The sequence below is a fragment of the Protopterus annectens genome, chromosome 14.part0, assembly GCF_019279795.1.
Source record: "Protopterus annectens isolate FY-2018-M chromosome 14.part0, PAN1.0, whole genome shotgun sequence".
Classification (NCBI taxonomy): Eukaryota; Metazoa; Chordata; order Ceratodontiformes; family Protopteridae; genus Protopterus; species Protopterus annectens.
The window spans coordinates 214,847,084-214,863,993 of NC_056748.1; positions in this window are offsets into that span (position 1 = coordinate 214,847,084).

Below are 16,910 nucleotides of genomic sequence, written 5' to 3' on the forward strand. Positions count from 1 at the left end.
TGTTTTGAGTACTGAATGCAACCACAATGTTATCAATATTCTTATCTGTTTTCCTTTTTTGCATGAATGTACTACCTTTTAACTGATAGTCTACTACGTTGAGATTTAAAAGTGTTAAACCTGCTTTCTTTGGTTGCCTTTTAACTTTCATCCTAGCACTTCTTACATTCTGCAATAAAGCACGATTACTTGGTAAACTAGGGGTGTACTCTAACGAGGTGGAAGCAATCGCATCATCCACTATAACACAAGGGGTATCATGGCCCTTTCTTTTAAAGTTAGAGCAACGCTATACTTTTCAACTTACATTGGATCACCTGGATGTTCATGACACACAGATTTTAACAATTCCTCCCCCGATGTAACACACAAAGTGACCACTCTTCATTTACACTTGTCAGGCAACTTCTGAGTACAATACCAGTACTTTTTACACTTCGTAGACTTCTCTAGATGGTATCCATCTAAGACCAGAATTTGTTTACCTCTTTAAGACAAAGTTGTAGCATCTGTTTGTCCAAGCAGTCCTGGAGGCAACTCTTCTACATTCCCCATTGTATAAGGGTACAACTTACTAAGAGCAATGGTTACAATTCTTTAAATAATATCACATTGCCGGCTATTGCTTTTGATAATTTGCTGTTCAGTGCAGTGATGTTTTGATAATGTGTGGATTCGCTGAATTGAGTTTGGGAAAACCAGTTTCGTTATTTTGTGAATTCGATATTCTAGCAGTGACCCTTTCAGACACGTAGAGTAAGGAAACCAGCATTATTATTTCTGAAGTATGTTTGAATATATCACTTGCAAGATAAGTTACATCGAAGGATACTGACTGAAATGTTACTGGGTGTTTGTGTAACGGCATTTCTGAAATCCACTCGATTATCTATAGGTCTTGATGTGCAAGACTCAAGCTTTTGCCAGTAGTCCAGAATGTCCATTCAGAAATTTTCAGCTACCCTCTTTTCATTAATATCAATTTTATTTGCACAGCAGAAAAAATGCTTGCTTCATTTCCAGCATTATTAAAGCACACATTTTTTTTTGACAGTCATGCAAAAATAAAGACCTGTCAGTATTCTTCAGCATTAGAAAACATCCACTAAGTAGGATTTTGCATAACACTATTTATCTTTCCTGTGAACAGATCTCTTGAGGGGCAAGCCGTTTTGTAGAACCTTCATTTATGGTATGCAAATGTGTAGCATTAATAAATTAAGATATACGTATTACCAATGCAAGATCAATACGTACACTGGGAAATAAATCAGTAAAGCTTCTTTTAACAAAGGTGTAGTGCAAAGGGTATACATGTTGTACATATACATGAGCTCGGAGCAGGGAATTCATAGCTAAACTGAAACATTAGCATCCATTTGCGTGGACGAGTCGGTGATAATGGGAAACACTTGACCACAGTAATGTGTTTCCATACTGCTTAGAATGTTACAGCACTAGCGTAGCTTGGCAGCTGCTCACTGCTGCTATGATATACCAAACCTTATCACAAACAGTATTTTGTAAAAAGTCATGTCAGACAAAATCCCAGAAAATAAGTTAAAGAAATTAGTGCCGATGCTAAGTGATCCTTCTCTTGAAATGCTAATATTACGCATTTCTATGGCTCTGCAATTTTGTAGAACAACCTTGATTTTACCCCATATTTTGTGCTGCCACATAATATTTCTGATTTTCTGATAAGCCACTGAAAATTACAGCTAGTCAATCTCAGACATTAGAATTTCATAGTTCTTTAATAAAATTATTGAAAAAAAAAAGAATTTTATAGTTCAGAACTGTGTGCTGATACAAAATCTCTTGTTCTATTAACTTTTAATGTCTGTGATTTTGCCTCCTATTTTTGCCCTGTCCCTCCTGAAGTTTCTTGTTTTCTGGTAAGTAACTGTGGATGATAGCTGGTAGATTTTCATACTTGTTAAAGTCATAAAATGCATGCTGATGTTCTATTAACATTTCAAGTGGATTAAAAAACAAGTTTCACAAGTGTTAGATTAGTGTTGGTAGTAATGCAGGCAATAGTAGCATCTTGATTCTTGAACATGACTTACACATGGTCCGGTGTTCTCCATTATCATCTATGACTCATCCATATTAATACAGTATAAAGTAAGAGTAATGACATTTCACTGCTTCTGTATGGTGCCTGAGCAAAGCTTAAAACAGAGTAGTCTGCTCTTACTATGACTGCATGCTGTAATTAGTTACAGAAGAAGTAAGCAAGACAAATGGATGCTATTTTACAGTCCAGGATATTTCATGACAGTGAGTGACATCATTTGTAAGTCCACTGGAAACCCAAGCAGACAAATTACAGTGGTGGTACTCCAGTAAAAAACGTCTTGTTTAAGGTTTAAGACATATAGCCACATACCCATTAATATTCTAGCTTCACTTGCATCTGGTTGTGGCAATCAGTATAATTTAAGTGTTATCAGGAGGCTGGTGGCTAACTATTTAGTCTTTTTCATCACTTAAGCTGTCATAATCATGAAAGGACATCAAATTGAAGAAGTCAGAGCTACAGAAAGAAAATATGCAAGCTAAAAATGAAAGTGGTTCTTGCCTTCTGTACAGATTCCGTTGCCTAGATTTATGCTATTCATTTAAGCTTTCTACAAGTTTCTCAATTTCGTCTATTACCTCCAGCTGCAGTGCCTGTGTACTTAACAAATGTACCCACTTAATCATCATGACATAATCACTGTCACATCACCTGAACTACTCCAGATATTCCCTACAGTTTCCGGAAGATAATCTTGCATATTTTCTGCCTGGATCTCTACTTCAAAGCATCTCTGTGTATCTCCAGCAGAGATTTTTTTTGCTTTTTGTTCAGACTACAAAATGTTGTTTGAGCAAATGTCATTTCTGAGCATGAAATGGTTTGCATCAATGAGTATAAAATGGTGGCCAAAAGGACACTTTCATAAGAATGCAAAATGATTATACATCATACATTCTCAGACTAGAGATGATTTCATGCTCAACATTTACCACCACTGTCAAAAGTACATTTTGTTCAAGTGCCTGAAATTACATTTGGAGCACTTTGCTGTCAGACATGTTATACAAGTAGCATTCTACAGTATTTGCCTTTTTTATGTGTCTTTTCTTCTTGCAAGTTGTATGTGGATTAATTATATAATTAATTTTTTACCAGAGGGAGGGTGGCATAATTGTTAAGATATTTGCCTTACAGACACAAGGTGAGGGGTTTGTTTCTTACATGGGTTAATTGGCTAGGCTTCAAATGACCCACAAGGGCAGTTAGCCTAGTACTACTCTATGAACCTTTTGTTATTTTACATTTTACAACTTTAAGTTAATTCTGAAATTCATTTGTCAAAGTAGAAAGTGAAATAAAGTATCTAAAAATCTTTATCAACCAACACCCAGTTCTCAAGGGCATTCAGCATGTATCTGCAGCAGGAAGGAAACAAAAATATCCAAAGAAAATCCACATGAACATAATGAGAACATGAACAACTCTACAAAGAGAGTGGCCAGTTGTCAGGACTGAGCCCTTGAGATGCGACACAGAGACTAGCCCTTGAGATGTGACACAGAGACTAGCCCTTGAGATGTGACACACAGACTAGCCCTTGAGATGCCACACAGAGACTAGGTATTCTCACGTACAGAAGTGAGTTTTCAGAAAGCTTCATTTGTATCCATGTACAAAAAAAAACAGGCAATTGAAGCTTGAAGTCCTAGGCAATAAATACTCCCTTAAAAAGCACGCATTTAATGTAACAAAAGAACAAAAAAACAAGAATACACGCTTTCAGCCACCTTAACTGGCCTTCATCAGATTTTTCTGAAACAGTCATTAATTGTACACATACACACACACACACACACACACACACACAGATATATATATATATATATATATATATATATATATATATATATAAAACCAAGGAAATGAACTTAATTGAATCAATTAAAGAAATTTGCATATTTAAATATTTAAAAACATATTTAAAAACATATGTATAATAAAAATATGTGAAAATGTATGCATATGTATATATAAATATAAATATGTATATAAATACTGGTATGAATATCAAATACAACGTTCAGTCAAATTACATTTTTCATAAAGCTGTAATAAAAAGATATAATAAAACATAATAAAGTTGAATGAAATAACTGAATAGAATGCTATTGCCAAACATGTTAGGGATACATAAAATACAAATAAACTAGTCATATTCTGACCTTTAAAATAGGTTTCAAAGATATATAATCGTTTATTCCAGGAGGGTTTGATGCATTTAATTTGACTTGCCATATAACTTCTTTTTCCTCTAATAAGTTTTTCATCATCATTTGTATCCGTGTGCCTCAGCCAACCTCAAATAAACCACCCTATTCAACATGGAAGGAAACAGAAGAAGGGGAAGTTTGCACCATAGAGCTAGCTTTCAGAATGCCAATGATGTAAGAAAGTAAAGATATCTATGTATACATAACGAGTTACCAGTCTTTAAAGATGAGAAAAAAAGGATACAAGTAGAAAGAGGATCCTGGGACCAATTGTAAGCAAACATTTTTCAACCAAACTCAGTAAAACACAACCATGGTCAAGCATACAGCATTTCTTTAAGCATATCTCTAGGATTCAGCCTGTTCCTCCTTGGTCTTCTGCTATGGAATAAATCCAATAGCTAGCCACTATGAAAAGTCTTCCATAAGAGTATTCCTAGGTTACAGTTCTCTGTTCTTAAGACCACCTCAGCTGTTGTTTTCCTGCTGCTATGTACCCTGTTCTGCAGCAATGTCTCTTACAGACATCCCAAATCATAAACGAGTCACAGCCTTCATGTCTTATTTCTTGTATCATAAACACTCCCCTCCAGCCCCAAAATTATGCAACAGTGAAGAAAGGGTAAATTCCCTGATCACCACTGGAGCATGATTGACATGGACATGCTTTAACAGGGAATTTACCCTTTTCCCCCAGTGTACCATGATCTACGTGGACATGTTTTAACAGGGAATTTACCCTTTTCCCCACTGTATCGTCATCCACATGCACATGCTTTTATAGGGAATTTACTTTTTCCCCACTGTACTGTGATCTACATGGATATGCTTTAACAGGGAATTTACCCTTTTTCCCCAGTGTACCATGATCTACGTGGACATGTTTTAACAGGGAATTTACCCTTTTCCCCACTGTATCGTCATCCACATGCACATGCTTTTATAGGGAATTTACTTTTTCCCCACTGTACTGTGATCTACATGGATATGCTTTAACAGGGAATTTACCCTTTTTCCCCAGTGTACCATGATCTACGTGGACATGTTTTAACAGGGAATTTACCCTTTTCCCCACTGTATCGTCATCTACATGGACATGCTTTTATAGGGAATTTACTTTTTCCCCACTGTACTGTGATCTACATGGATATGCTTTAACAGGGAATTTACCCTTTTTCCCCAGTGTACCATGATCTACATGGACATGTTTTAACAGGGAATTTATCCTTTTCCCCACTGTATCGTCATCTACATGGACATGCTTTTGTAGGGAATTTACTTTTTCCCCACTGTACTGTGATCTACATGGATATGCTTTAACAGGGAATTTACCCTTTTTCCCCAGTGTACCATGATCTACATGGACATGTTTTAACAGGGAATTTATCCTTTTCCCCACTGTATCGTCATCTACATGCACATGCTTTTATAGGGAATTTACTTTTTCCCCACTGTACTGTGATCTACATGGATATGCTTTAACAGGGAATTTACATAGGTTCATAGGTTCATAGGTTTATACTAGGCTATCTGCCCTAAGGCATTTATAAGCCTAGCCCAAATTTTTGTGGCTTACGCCACCCCTTATATGAAAAAATACTGTGCCCATTAGTTTGTTGTGCCTCTGTCCAGCAGTGACAGAGAAGATTCCCGGGATAAACCTACGATCTCCCATCCACAGGTCAAGATTTCTCTTGAACAGAGCCAGCGAGGTGCTCTGCCTCACATGGACCGGGATTTTATTCCACAGCATAGGGAGTCTCTGAGTGATAAATCTATCCCTCCAGCACGTCCTATTTATATCCGTGCTAAGGTTTAAGTCACTTTCTCTAGTGGTTTTGGTGGATTTGGAATTTTTGAGGTGGAGCATGTCCATTAATTCCGGGTTGGACATGGCCTTGTATGTCAGGCACATGTCACCTCTGAGCAGACGGTATGCAACTGAATAGAGCTGGAGTTTCTTCAATCTGGCAGCATATGACAGATTTTGGAGTCCCTTTATCCTTTTGGTGAGGAACTTTTGGGGTCTCTCCAATTGCTGCAGATGTCGGGTGAGATGCATCCCGAATGGGGCATTGTACTCGATCATTGGTCTGATAAGTGAAGAGTACAGGGCCTCACTAGATCTGGATGTGAATCCCTTCATGACCAGGTGGGCAATGTAGAAGGTCTTTCTAACCACTTTAGCAATGTGAGTGTCAAAAGAAAGGCCACTGTCAACCTGGGTCCCCAGGTCCCTGATAACCTCTTCTGTGCTTAGTGGATTGCCACCTATATGGTAGCTTGGGGTTACCTTGTTTTTCCCGAAGGGTATGACTATACATTTTTTGGTGTTTAACTTCAGGCCATGGCTCTGGCACCAGCTATCTGTTTCCGTGAGTCCCTTCTGAAGGATATCCGTGTCCGATGCACTTTCCACTATGGCGCCCAGTTTGCAGTCGTCTGCAAACTTTGTCAGCCAAAGTCCTCCCATGTTGGCCTGTACTTCTGAGAAGTAGATGCCGAACAATAGGCCCTTTTCCACACTGTAGTATGATCTCAAGAGTTGGTATATATACTTTACAGGGGGTATGGGGGTGTAGAGGGGCTTGCCCTGCTGCAAAGATGTAGATTTTATTTACATTCAGATTTTCAGAAGGTTGACCATATGGTCTCAACCATATGAATTTTGAGTTTCTAAAACTTTATAATCTGACAAACCCTTATGTATATATCTATGTATGCATCTCTCTCTCTCTCTGTATATATATATATATATATATATATATATATATATATATATATATATATATATTATACATAGTAGGCCTTTATAAATAAATATATAAATATAGAGGAACAATGTTGACAGCCTATAGGTTGATCTGAAAAGATTGCCAGTAAAGAATATCTGTGTTTATCAACTTTATACATGTGCGAGGTATGATGGCCTTAATACATATGCTTTTAAAACAAAATAGAACTCATGTTATGTGTGTATTTTTGTGTAATGCAGACAGAGCCATACACAGCAATGAAAGGAGTTTTGGGAAGAAGGGAATATGAGTGAGATGATGTGACAGTGGGGTTTAAGAGTTTTTTCCCAAATGTAGTGAGATTACATTGTTGGTATATCTTATTAGCAGGACATGGTGAGTGCAGTCTCACACAGGGGGGAATGATGAGGGAGCTTACCTCCCTGAAAAAGAGGAGAAAGTGGGCTGATTTTTTGATAGCAGACATCAGTATTAACTTTTATTTTGGAAAGTGTTTTTTTAGTTTATGTTTGTCATCCGTATCTGAAGTCAGTAAACTGGCATTGCAAATATGTAAATGTTGACAATATTACAAATATTTTACTAGAACTGACCTGACTAAAACTACTATAGCTTAAGCTGTTCTTTCTTTTTCTTTGGTTGATTTCCACAAACATTTATTATTGTTTTCTTTTGTACAGCCTCAAATATGAAAATAAAACTAAATGGTACCTATACTTGCCTTACAGTGCTAGGCAAGAAGCAGACAAGCTTAACATAATTGTAGTTATTTGCTGGGAATATTTCTCAAGTACTCTAAAGGCAAAAGTGTCATTATGAACTCTTGAGTTCCTATGTTCGGTCCAACATGGGTGCACAGAGGTATAATCAAGCAATCATTCAGTCAATCCAACTTTCAAACAATCAGTCGAGTCAGTCTGCCAATCACGCATTGACTATACCAGAGGAAAATACATGTCACGGCAAAGAAAGATTTATAATAATACCCATTTGTTAACCAGGTAGGCCCAAAGGACACACAACCCCTTTTCAGGGGCAACCCGTGAACAATATCTGGTTAAGTGATTTGCTCATGGTCACATAGCAGGAAAATGAGGGCTGAGGAAATCAAACTTTATACCAGAGAAACTAAAGCTCAAAGCTTTAACCCTCTGTGGCAACTACCATGTTCAAACAATACATAATAATAATAATAATAATAATAATAATAATAATAATGATAATAATGATAATAATAACAATAATAATAGTAATAATATTAATAATAATAATAATAATAATAATAATAATGATAATAATAATAATGCTAATAATAATAATGATAGTAATAATAATAATAATAATGATAATAATAATAATAATAATGATAATAATGATAAAAATAACAATAATAATAGTAATAATAGTAATAATAGTAATAATAATAATAATAATAATAATGATAATAATGATAATAATAATGATAATAATGATAATGTTAATAATAATAATGATAATAATAATGCTAATAATAATAATAATGATAATAATAATAATGCTAATAATAATGATGATAATAATAATAAAATGATAATAATAATGATAATAATAATAATAATAATAATAATAATGATGATGGTATCTTCAAAGGAATAACAAATCATGGTACATAGCATAAATAAAGAATACTGTACACAATTATTTATATGTATGCCGGCCCCTAAGTGTATCTTAATAAGCTGCTGGCATACCTGTGGTCAGACACTCCAATTACTTTCATATCTTATTTGTTTGTAAGCTCTCATGACTACAGAACTGTAACATTTCATAAATAAATATACATGGGCATAGCACACCTTTCAATGGTAAATGGGCATGGCAGAAAAAAAACATGGAATTATTTTATTTTATTATGTGCTTGGAGATGATGACTGCCAAGCCCACTACCATAGAGTGAACACAAGAGGTTTGTCTCCATTGTCAAATGTACATTGGCATGCACCTCATAGTGAATGTTACATATTTAGCAACCTTCTCTTCTGACAAAATGAGATGTTTGGCAGTTACCATGGAGATTAAGGCTCTTCAGTGAGCTGTTTCATGTACCTAAGGTAAAGTGTTTGATTTTTTGCAACTCCATTTGCCCGCTGCATAACTCTGAGCAAGTTACTTAACTAGACAACGCTCTCAGGTCACCCTTGAAAGGTCCAGCTGCATCAAGTAGGCTTATTCAGTAAACGACTGTACAATAGACAATGCTCTCAGGTCACCCCTGAAAGGTCCGGCTGCATCAAGTAGGCTTATTCAGTAAACGACTGCATAAAAACAAGAACTAAGTAAATAAAAAAGAAAGAACAGATCAGGCCTGTTATGCACAAAGTATTGTTCTTTGGAGAGAAAATGATGTTTATTTGTTGATTATTCAAATATTTGTAGGAAACAAGTGAAATGCAAAATGAGCTCTACTTAATCTACATTGGTGGAGCACCAGTTCTATAGGTGTTACTGCCCTCTCTTTACGAAATAGTTTGATACAGAAACTGCACTATTCAAATCTGTTTTTGAATAAAAGACACACACACACACACACACACACACACACACATATGTTACAACCAGGGTAGAATGGTTTATGTTTACACAATTCCATATTATTTGAAGTATGAAGCTGATCTTCTTTAAAAACAGCTGCATTGCATTAGACCATGTGGCACATAGCTGTAGTAACATTTAGTTTAAGTGTTTGTCTAGCCCAAATCTGTGAAACATACAGTTAAAAAAAAAATCAACCACTACGTGTAACATGTGAGCAGTGCACAACTCCTTTCTGAATCCCGTGTTGAACAGACTAAATAACTCTGTGGGAAGGAAACTCCAACTTATGAAATCAGAATAGATGGTGTAAGGAAAAAAGTTCTATTAGAAATGACTAATGAGACTTTGGATTCATTGGATCCAATACTGATTTTTTAATACATTCAATTTTGGAAAAGCATCTCTCTCAGGCCACCGAACGAGCTGCTTTCTTGTTAATGAAAGGAGTGCTCTTGGATCTATTAAAATACTTGACGTCCTTGTAAAGTTATTAAGATAGTGGCCGAGTCAGAGGTGTCATTTAAAAGAATATTTTCAGCAGCTCTGAGCAGAACAGTAACTCTTCTTTTTTACACACTGAATCTAGCATCACATGTCGCATCCCAGTGGGCTACTTTTTCATGGTCAATAAGAAAAGCTAATGTTCAAAACAAGCAAAGAAATCAACCGCACAGAAGCGAGGAGCTTGGACACAGCAATACATTTGGTAATTTGATTTCTTTCCCCTTACACTTCTTCACTGCTTTAACTCACTGTTGGTAGTACAGAGGAAAAAAATCATTCTGCAAAGGCCGTAAACATTATTTCATGCTTGGCTACATTTATTTAAGAAGAACAAAAAAATATTTATGTCTATTTATATAATAAACAAAGATTTTAGTAATTTTATGTTTAATTGGTTTTCTGAAATTTTCGTGTACTGGGGTGCAGAAATTATTTTTGCTACTTAATATTGTTTTATTAGAGAAAAATGTGCATCAGGCCTGGCTGCCTTTAACTGTTTTGCTGAGTTTTCATAATTGGAAAACAAAGCAAAATCTATCACAAGTGAGACAGGATTATGTTTAAATCAAATCGGCTTTATCTAGATTTAAAACTAAAAAGGAATAAAACATTTCATAGTTTCACAAGTCCAGGAAGTTGTGATAGAGGTCAATAAATGCAGTTTCTGAAAAATATAATCACACCTATGTAATTTTCTTTTTAATAATTGGTATTTCTCTGTTTGTGAATCTTTGAGTAAAATGAATATTGAAATAGATATATATCGACTTTAGTTTTTACATCGAAACATACACAGAACGAGACATTGAAAAGTAATTAAGAATCACTTGGCCTACACTAGTCTGACAGTTTACTTATCCCGTGGGTAAATCTAGGTCTAATTAAGAATTATCTTTGTTATTACAAGTCTCTAGAAGAACTGTTTGAATGGGCTTATATATTGTTGAGTTGTCTAAGTGCTTTTTTTGCCTCAGTCTCACAGCTGCATCAAGAATGTTTTTATGCATTCATCAACGAACCTGTGCAAAAGCTTCTTAAAATTTTCCATAAAGCCACTTCCATCTAGCTTCAGAGTGTATAGATTGTGTTCTTTATTGCTTGCATATGTCTTTTTTCTAAGACATGCTGCTGTCCTTGGCTTGAGCGGTTCATCCGCTGTGCTTAAATCTTTCTGTCATATCCCACTCTCTAACCTTTCCTCTAGAGAATACAATGTCCCTTCAGTTTCAGCCTCTCTTCATATTTGATGAATATCCGGCACCATTCTGATACCCTTTCCTGAACAGCATTACATCTTCAAGTTGTCCCTGTGGAGAAAAGCTGCAAGCCAGAAGAGGTCGTACTGATAAGGCAAGGAAAGCGAAACAAATGAGTATTTGCTTCTTTAATGAAAGAAGATTAAAAGAAAAGGATTAAATCAATATTACAGTGAAGTGATATATGACTAGTCTTGGATAAATATGAGCAGAGGTAAGCTGATGTAGCAGTTAGTAGGACAATTGAATAAGTAGAAAATATGTGCTGCAGCAAATATCCTAAAAGGTACAGCAGACCACAAAACTGAAAGAAGCATTACAGGGTAGAAATGTGTCTATTAAAATAAAAGGTACTCAAGTTTTCTTACAGTCATCAAAACTGCAGATGAGAAGTCTGTGGAATAATATTTGATTTTAGGTGTTTTGTCATGCAATGGGCTCATAGTAGCATGTGAGTGGAGGAGAAAAAAAAAGGAATACAGTGAGTAGAATGTTAGGGAAGGTATAAAGTGAAACAAGGAAATAAAGAAGGCATTGGAGGATGTCTCCAGTTAAAGGTTATAAACAGAGGAAATACTAGACATCAAGAATATGCTAATGTAGTGTTGAGGCAGAAGAAAATGAATGCATGGAAGCAACATGTGGACATTAGGGGCTTGCAAGACAAGGCACTACAAACATACAATCATAATCCTGTGTGTTTGACATGAGGTTTAATCCCACTGAGTTATCAAATAATTTCCAGAGAAATCGCAAAATTATACTGGTGGTGCGCAGTAACAAGATATGCAGCATGTATTCAGGAAGAAAAAATGCACAGTTACATGAGCAGAGCATGTAATCTGCAGCCAAACACCAAAAGCCAAAGATGAACCCAAGATGTCAGATATAGCAACACTAATCAGTGCAGTGCAATACCACTGTAATATTAAAAAAAAAAGACATGATTATAGTTAAAGCAGATTCCTCAGAGCTGCCCAACAGCAGAAGAAAAGCAGACATTCTGTAGGTATAATATAAGCAATGATGATGATTTTAATTGATCTGTTGGGGAAGGAGGATTCACTTCCTGCATATGGTCATACTAAATTGTCATGCTGCTGTCGCTGAAATTACTTTCTTTGCCTGTGCCTGCATTTTGTGGTTGGAGGTTGCACATGCTGGGAACAGGGATCATAACATTACAGTTTTTCTACTGGCAGATCACTAAGTGATGCATTAAAGAAGCGACTTAAAGCAAAGAAGAAGATGTAAAGAAAATACTTTTAAACCAGTCAAATCACTTTGAAAGGGGCACTCACAGGATTTAGAATCATATTCAAATAATGAGCATTAAACAAAATGTTAAAATTATAAATATCTTGGACCCACCACAATCCTTGTAATTTGATGTTTCTTGTTATGTGATTATGTCTCAAAAGCTGTTAAATATATAGACACACAGATCGATATAGACATATTATATCATAAGGACTGGTATATATGTTACATGCACTTTGTCTTATGCTAAACATCCAGTTGATATACTGTGCGTAACTCATTACCCGAGCTCTGGACAAATACGTGCACTGTGTGTCTCACCTATGGGATTGCACAGTACAAGAACAACTGCCATGTTGAGTTTAAAAAAGAGCCTGCAGTGCTGATGCTGGGCATTTTAAGATGGTTATATATTTCCCCTATCCAATGTGCAAATCAAAACACAGCCACAAACTACCAAATAACCACAATGTCGTTTTACTGAACAGAGAAGTGATACAATGCCACAATGCCTATGCCTGGGTGAGTATGTGGTGATACAATGTCATGATACTTATGTCTGGGTGAGTATCGTGACAATACAATGTCACGGTACTCACACAGAGGTATGGTAGTCTGCAATTCTACATGACTCTATAGCATGCAAGCATTATTTCATGTTGCTAGCAGCACTCTGTAATCAAAGTATTAGTAATGAGTATTAAGGGGTCAAATTTATGAATAGCGACACTGACATCAACAATAAACTACATCAACTAATGTATTCAATAGTACAACATATTCAATTTATATCAGTATGTTTCTTGATATCACAGGACTGTGTACGTATGTCTGGAATTTGATATCACATATTAATGTCTGAAATTTGATGATGTTTTCTGATGTTTATGAAGTCATGTGACAGAGTTCTGTGATGATACTGCTTTCAAGATAGTTTTGTTGAAGGAATATATTTGTGTTTTGATTGACTGACTGCTAAATGAGCAGAAAAACAAGGGAATAGTACATTTTTTTCATCCCTGACTGTGAATTTTATTTCATGAAATTACTGCGGTTAAGGAATTTCCTTTGCCTCAAAACGCAGTAACCTTACTGCCTGGTAAATTATGTTTTACTATTACCTTTGGGTACACTGCAGTTAATCAACATTTTAATATGTACAAAAAAATTCTTGCCACTTCTGCAGCTAAGTCATCTATGAACCTAATATACAGAAGCATTTTCAGTGATGCAGCATTAGAGAGCTTGTAAACAAACAAAGTGCAGTGTACAAATTACCCTTCATTATATTGACACCATCAGGTTATCTGTAACTACTGTAGTGTCTGCTTTCCTATGTGTTCTTTAGTGTTATCTGTTTCTCGTATCTCATGTTGTCATATTACAGACTGATGTAGCTACACAATGGCTTTTAGCCTGGTCATACATTTTTTGGAGGGGTGGGGATATTAGCAGAACATTTTACATTTGGTTTTGCTTTCTACACCTGGTTAATCAGATTAATTCTGAGTTTATTAGCAGATTTGCTCTATGTATGTATAGGCCAGATAGTGCCGGGAAAATAAGATGAACCATCTCTTGGGTCGACCCACTTATGATGGCAATACCAAAATGCTGTTACCTATCTCAAATATCACCCTAGTAAGAGCAATCATCTGCTAAACATTTTCTCATATATTTGTTTCCCTCTGGGAAAGCATGTTACCCTCTTTTGGAAATCTACCACACATAACAACTTCCAGATATAGATATTGCTTCATCATCTTTTCTCCAACCATTTATCTGGGACACTGATTTATGTTTTTTAAAAAAAAAATCCATTTCATCATCACATGGAATCTGGGAATTATGCCAGTAATTAAGTATAATTTACAATCATTATTGTGATTTCATTATGATGTCTTAGTGTATTTGTATAAAAGGGTGGCCACAGTGGTGCAGCGGTTAGCCCTGCCACCTCACAGCAAGAGGTTCTAGGGTTTGATCCTCGGCTAGGGTGCCTTCTGTGCGAAGTCTGCATGACCTCACTGTGGTTGCATGGGTTTCCTCCGGGTGCTCCGGTTTCCTCCCACATCCCAAAGACATGCTGTAGGTGGATTGGACACACTAAAACTGTGTGCCCACCATAAAGACCAGCAGCCCTGAGTCAATAAGCTACTGGTTGGCCTGTGTCTAGTTGCCCAGCCTGGGTTACCTGGGATAGCTCTGTTGAGCGAAAGCTGGATGTAAAACCAACCAACCTGCAAACATGAACTAAGAATTGCTATGCTTATTGTAAGTTCACTGACAGGACACAGCTTGGAATTGGATGACATGATGACACGGAGGAGGCTGGACATTCTATGTATCCAAGAGATGAGATAGAAGAGCAGTGCAGCAAAGCAACTTGGCTTAGGATCCAGAGTCTTCTACTTAGGTAGAGGGCAGGCTACAAATGGTATAGGAATTGTGGTGACAGAGGCTTCCAAAAGGCAGTAAAGGATATCATCAGAATTAATGACAGACTCATGGCAGTCAGACTCCAGTGTAATGATAGGGCAGTATTCAAAATCTCAGCCTGTCCCACAGCAGGGTTGTGATAGTGAGGAAAAGAGTGCATTCAGACAGCAGTTGCAGGACCTACTAGATAAAGCAGGACAACATGAATTGGTGTTGATAACGGGTGACTTGAATGCACATATCGGGACAGACAAAACAGGATATGAGGACTGCATGGGTCCACATGGGTGGGGCAACAGGAATAAAGAAGAAGCCATTCTAGACTTCTGTCTGGAAAATGGCTTGATAGTAGCCAACACATGGTTCAGAAAGAGAGACAGTCACAAGATCACATACAAGAGTACTCAATATGCAACTCAGGTAGACTTCCTCCTAGTAAGAAAAAGGCACTGGGTAGAATCCATGATTGCAAAGTCATACCCAGTGGAACAGTCGGTCCACAGTATAAACCACTAGTTGCCACAATCAGCTGCAAGCAGTGGTCAGAGAAGACTCTATGGTCAATAGAGACCAGGCTGAAGACCTGGAAGTTGACTGGAGAGAAAGTACAACAGTTCAAGGAATTACTCAGGGCTCTAGTACCCCAAGAAAAGGAGGAAATAGGTGGAGTTGAAGAAGAAGAATGGCAGCGCCTAAAATCAGCATGTGTTAGGACTACAGAAGAGATATGTGGCTGAGCCAGGTATGGAAATAAGGTACATAAGGAAAGCTGGTGGTGGAATGCAGAAGTCCAGGAAGTCATCAAATGAAAGGGGGCATGCAGGAAGAAGTGGGAGACAGAAAACACTGACCAGGCTAGGAAGAACTACTGGTTGGCTAGTAAAGAATCTAAGAAAGAAGTTGCAATAGCAAAGAATAGGACATCAGAGGCATTGTACCAACTTCTGGAATGTGACTCAGCAAGAGGCACTAAGAAAGTATATCAGGTTGCAAAGCAAATACAGAAAGATAAAGAAGATAGTCAGACACCCTTCATAAGGGATGCCAGCAACAACCTGCTCAGCAGTCCAGAGGGCATCAAGGGCAGATGGACGGAGCATTTGCAGCAGCTTCTGAATGAAGAAAACCCCACAGAAGCTGTACTGCCCCAGAAACAGCCTATTATGAGAGAAGAGGAGGAGCCCACCCTAGAAGAAGTAAGAACAGCACTAAGGAAAATGAAGTCAGGGAAAGCAGCAGGCTCAGATGAGGTCACACCAGGTATGATGAAGATACTGGGTGAGATAGGGGAGAAATGGCTCCTGAGGGTACTAACAGCAGTGTGGAGGGAAAGGCATATCCCAGATGACTGGAGAATAAGCATACCCATGCCAGTGTACAAGAACAAAGGGGACATCCACAACTGTGGGCAGTACAGAGGCATCAAACTCCTATCACATTGCATGTAAGTTCTGGAGAGGGTGATTGATAAATGGATACGCAGAGTAGTAGAATGTAAGATGGGAGTTGAGCAGTTTAGATTCATATCAGGATGCAGCACAACTGACCCAATGTTTGCATTGAGACAGATACTTCAGAATAAGCTACAGATGAGGAGAGAGTCCAACTGGACATTCCTAGAGTTGGAGAAAGCATAAGACAAGGTCCCAAGAAAGCTGATCTTAGCAGTACTGCGGTGGTTTGAAGTCCCAGAAACATTGGTAGAATTAGTGCAGGCTATGTACAAGGACCCAATGACTCAAGTACGAACAGTGTTCAGCCTCACAGAGGGGTTCGCAGTGGGAGTGAGTGTACATCAGGGTTCAGCTCTGAGCCCACTACT